Source organism: Pan troglodytes, chromosome X, assembly GCF_028858775.2.
Source record: "Pan troglodytes isolate AG18354 chromosome X, NHGRI_mPanTro3-v2.0_pri, whole genome shotgun sequence".
Classification (NCBI taxonomy): Eukaryota; Metazoa; Chordata; class Mammalia; order Primates; family Hominidae; genus Pan; species Pan troglodytes.
In genome coordinates, this window is record NC_072421.2 from 97,335,834 (window position 1) to 97,341,269 (window position 5,436).

The following is a 5,436-nucleotide window of genomic DNA, read 5'->3' on the forward strand; positions in this document are numbered from 1 at the left end:
AGACAAGCCCCCTATGGGCCCAGGACCAAGGCCTATCCCTGTAAACTCCAACTTCAGACCCATCTCACTGAACCCAGGTTTCAGGCATGCCCTCCTGGACCCAGGCTCCAGGATCACCCACCATGGACTCAATCAACTGGACCAACCCAGAGAATTCAGGCTCCAGGTCCAATCCTGTGGATTCAGGCACAATAACTGCCCACCTGCTGACTCGGGTATCAGCCCAGACAGTCCAAGTACTTCAACAGTCAGCCCATCCACAGACCCTACCATACAGCCTTCCCAGAATCTCTGGATGCACTGATTGGTGAATGACTTACCCAGATGATGTCCATCTGTAAAGACTGAAAATGTTCCAAATTTTTTAAATGTTCAGATACCAGTGCAGGACCACAGGGATCAGAAAAAGTCAGGGAAACTATATTACCAAATGAACAAAATAAAGTGCCAATAACCAACCCTAATGAAATGAAGATGTATAAACTGCCTGAAAACAAGATCAAAATAATTGTTTTAAGGAAGCTCAGTGAACTTCAAGAAAATACAGAGGAACAATTCAACAAAACAGGAAAACAATAAATGATCAAAATTACAATTCAACAGAGAGATTGAAATTATTTTAAAAATCCAACAAATTCTGAAGCCAGAAATAAAAAGAACAAAATGAAAAGTGTGATAGAGTGTCAACAGCAGAACTGTTCAAGCAAAAGAAAAAAATCTGTGAACCTGAACACAGGTTATTGAAGATACATAATCAGAGGAGAAAAAAAGGATAAAAACAAATGAGGAAAGCTTATGAGACTTATAATACAACATCAAGAGCAAATGTTCAGATTATAGGACTAAAATAAAAAGAAGAGAGAGACAACGGGCCAGAAAATGTATTTAAAGAAGTAATAGTAGAAAACTTTCCAAATCTGTAGAAAGATGTAAATATCCAGGTACGAGAAGGTCAAGTTTCCAATTATATTCAAACCAAACAAGAAAACACCAAGAAAAAAACAGAATCAAACTATCGAATATCAAAGACAAAGAAAGGATTCTAGAAACAGCACAAGAAACATATGTATGAGGAAATTCTAATAAAGCTAGCAATGTTGTTTTCATTATTTTATTTTATTTTTTTAATAGTACAAAGTTGGGGCTCTTTATTCAGACGATAGAGTAAGGAACAGCAAAGTGGGAGGGCTACACCATCACCATGACAACAGAAAGCCTCATAAACGTAAAGTCCCTCGACTTCTGTTGGGCAGACTCTTCCTAGCTCAGGAGAAACATGTTTTAACTGGCTGAGAACAAGGCCAGGCAGCCTGGCCACAGTGTGGAAGGGCAGCCAGAGGCGCGGTCTCTGGTCAGTCCTGGAAGTGCTTGGTGAGGGCTTCTAGCAGCTCCTGCTTCTTCAGCCAGTACTCCAGGCAGGCCTCTTTCATCATTGGCACAGTGAACTTTCCCAATGTGCCCTTGCTGATGTGGGTCTTCAGCTCCTCTTCTGAATACTCCGCTTGGGCCTTTTGCTTCTGGAACCTTCATTATTGCTTTTTCTCTTGGTAATTTTCCCTTCAGGATTATAATCTGGTGAGTAGACAAGTTCCTTAAACTCATTCACCCTGGAGCCCAGTCTTTTATTCATTTCTTCAACCTTGGGTAATATAAGGTCCACTGCTTGTTCCTCCATCAAATACAAGATCAAGGGCTCCAGGTTCCCGAAGTGCTGCTGCAGCACGGGGTTCTCAAAGCTGTCACTTCTGTATGTGAAGCAGAGCTTCTGAATGATAGCCTTCATGTTGTCCACCTGCTCTGGAGTTGCCATGACTTTTTCAGTAAAGGGCACCTTCCTTTTATCATCAGCAAAGGGTAAAAAGACCAGCTGGAAACCTGGAGTAGTCACCTGAATTTTCTGGTCATCCAACTCCTCTTCCTGGGACACCAAAGCCACAAAATAAGGGGGGATGTTCCTGCGGGGTGTGTATCTGCACAATGCTATGACCACCTTCTCCAGACACTTAATGAGCAGAGCACTGAACAGGGTTGAACTCCCATTCACCAGCGACTCCTCAGGGTACGTGAACAAGGAGGGCCTCAGGTAATGGTGCTCCTTCAGCATTACCAAGGGCTTGAAAACCATGAGCATCAAAGCTGGTTCATCAAACCATTTTAGCTCTTCTGTTTCCTCTTTCTCCAGTATAATCTGATGACTCCCATAGATCTGAGACCTCTTGGTATCGCTAGGCAGAAGCAAACTGCCGGTATTAATATTAAATTTCCGGGACTTGGTTTTCACTGGTTCATTTGTTTTCCGATAGAGTTTTATTGAAGGAGGCTTGAGAGCCTTCTGGACGAGATTGTAAATGCCCACAGAGATCACTATGTCTTTGTTGAGCTTCAGCTTTAACCTGCTGAGTGCTCATTTCCTGGTCTCCTTGGCACGAACCTTCTGCAACAGGTCTTCTAGATTGCTGGATTCCTCAAAGTGAACTGGATTCCTCAAAGGATGAGGTCCTCATCCTTTGCCATGCTGATGATATCTCTGTAGAACAAGGATATGTCAAAGCCCACAGGTTTCTTCAGGGGCATCAAGTCAAGGAAGATGCCTATATCTCGTAGATCACCGGCTTTGGTCCTGGCCTGGCAGGCCTTAACACTGTCATTGCCATGAGGGTTGTCTTCATTGGTGAGCAGCATGATTTTCTATGACTCATCTTGAACTGGATATCACTAAACAGTTTGGCACAGACCCACAGAACTTCACTGAATGAGTAGTCAGAACCATGGCCCATCAGGTCTTCGAAACATTTTTGTCCCTGCTGCCCCTTAAACTGGTCAAGCTTTAGAATTTGTTTTGCACCTGGATTTTCCAACTCCTGTAAGACGTAAATATTTTTAAAATTCACTGAATTTTTGTCTTTCTCAGTATCATAAAGATCTCGATCACTGCTTATGATCTTACTCATGCACACACTTTGGATACACTGGATGCTCATGTCAAAAGGAGTCAACTCACCTTCACTCTGAGATTCAAACATAGCCCTGGAGGCATCAACCAAAAAAAATTAAACTATCACTTCCTGAATATTTCTAGTATTCACTTGCTTCAAGGTCCTCTTCTTCTTCTGCTTCTTCATCACCCTCGGTTTTATAATAAGACTCACACCCTGATGTGTTGGCTACTGCTCACTTTGGCACAGGGAGGTAACCCACAATGGATTTTATAGCAGAAACCTTGCAGAACAAGAGAGAGTGAGATGATATATTCAAAATGATGAAGAAAAAACCCTGCCAACAAGAATACTTTCTCTGGAAAAGCTGTTCTTCAGTAATAAAGGAGAAATAAATACTTTCCCAAACAAAAGCTGAAGGATGTCATCACCACCAGACCTGTTTTTCAACAAATGCTAAAGAGAATTCTTCAAGCTTAATTTTAAGAAAATGCTAAATAGCAACACTAAAACGTGAAAGTGTAAAACTCACTGGTAAAAGTCAGCACAAGGTCAAATTCAGAACAGTCTAATACTGTAAAGGTGGTGTATAAATTATTAAAAAATTTAGTATGAAGATTAAAATAAAATTTATAAATAAAAGACAAGAAATCAAAGCATACCACTAGAGAAAATCACCTAATCACAAACAAAGACAGCAAGAGAGGAAGAAAGGAACAAAGGATCTACAAAACAACCAGAAAACAATTAACAAGAGAGGTGGCTAAGATGGCCGACTAAAAGCAGCTAGTGTGTGTGGCTCTCACAGAGAAGAGTGGAAGGGGTGAGTAAATATAGCACCTTCAACGGAATCATCCAGGGACATGCATGGGGATTAATCAAATAAACAACTTTACCCATGGAGAATAGAGAAAAGCACCACAGGATGATGGCCCACCTGGGAGTGGCAGGGAGCCAAAGGAACCTCCGCTCCCAGGGAAGTGGTGAGTGAATGTGTGTCCCCAAGAATGCATGCTTCTCCCACGGATCTTTGCAACCCTCAGATCAAGAGATCTCTTTGTGAACCCACTCCACCAGGGCCTTTAGTCTGCCACCCAGAGCTACGTGGAGTTTTGGCAGAAGAGCCGCTCAGGCATGCACAGAGATCTGGAAATTTTAGATGCTCTTGCTTTCCAGGCTTCCCAGCAAAAGTAACTGCAACTCTGGAAAAGGGCAAAGTGGGAGGTTAGACTCCCATACATATCCCTAGGAAAGAGGCTGAATCCAGAAGGTCAAGCAGCAATGGTCTATGGGCACCACTTCCATGGCACCTCACCAGATAAGACCCACTCGCCTGGAATTCCAGTCAGCTACAGATGGCAGTATTGTGCCTCCATGGGATGGAGCTCCCAGGGTGAGTGGTAGGCCCGGGTCTTTGCTGTTTGGATGACTTAGCTGTTATGGCCTTCGGGCTTTGGTGAGTCTAAGCTGACCAGAGATGGAAAGAATCCTCCAGCACAGCACAACTGCTCTACTGAAATGTGGCCAGACTGCTTCTTTAAGTGTGTCCCTGATTCCATTCCTCATCACTGGGTGGAGCCTCCCAACCGGGGCCTTTAGCCACCCCCCTCAGTGTTCTCCAGTCAGCAGAGATTTGAAAACTCTCTGGGACAGAGCACTCAGAGGGAGAGTCAGAGAGCTCCCTGTGAGCTGTTTGGATGACTTAGTTGTTCTAGCTTTCAGGCTTTGGAGAGCCCAAGCCAACTGAGGGTGGAAGCAGTACGCCAGAATAGCACAGCTGCCCTACAGAAATGTGGCCAGACTGCTTTTTAAGCAGGTCTCTGATCCCATTTCTCCTCACCGAGTGGACTCTCCCAACAGGGGTCTTCAGCGACCCCCACCGGTGGTCTTTGGCTGACAGAGGTTTTAGACCTCCTTGGGATGGAGCTACCAGAGAGAGGGTCGGGCCACCATCATTTCTGTTTTGGTGACTTAGCTGTTCCAGCCTTTGAGCTTTGGAGTGTCTCAGGAGCTGAAGTGGACCCCAAGCACAGCACAGCTGCTCTGCAAAAATGTGGCCAGACTAATTTTTTAAGCAGCTCCCAAACTCTGTTCCTCCTGACCAGGTGAGACCTCCCAACTGGGGTCCTCTGCCACCTCTTACAGGTGTGTTCAGGCCAGCAACATCTGTGCCTTCCTGGGACAGAGCACCCACAGGGAGGATCAGGCTGCCATTTTGCCATTTTGCAGTCTTCACTGGTGATACCTCCAGGTACTGGAAAATCCCAGGAGACTAGGGAATGGAGTGGACCCCCAGTATATCACCACAGCTCTACGGAAAAGTGGCCAGACTCTTACATGGGGGTCCTCTCATACCTCCTCACTGGGCAGGTCCTCCAGGCCTGGGCCTCTAGCCACCCCCCACCAGAGATATGAAGCTAATAGCAACTTGGCAACTCCCTGGACAGAGCCTCCAGGGGCAACTGACAGCCTCTCTGCCACTGTCTCTGCAGTGGAACTG

General features: G+C 44.9%; 1 pseudogene; it reads right to left on the bottom strand.

The window, feature by feature from the left end:
- Positions 1-1,352: 1,352 nt before the first annotated feature.
- LOC100613936 (X-ray repair cross-complementing protein 6-like) lies at positions 1,353-3,122 on the bottom strand (annotated as a pseudogene).
- Between the last annotated feature and the right edge of the window lie 2,314 nt (positions 3,123-5,436).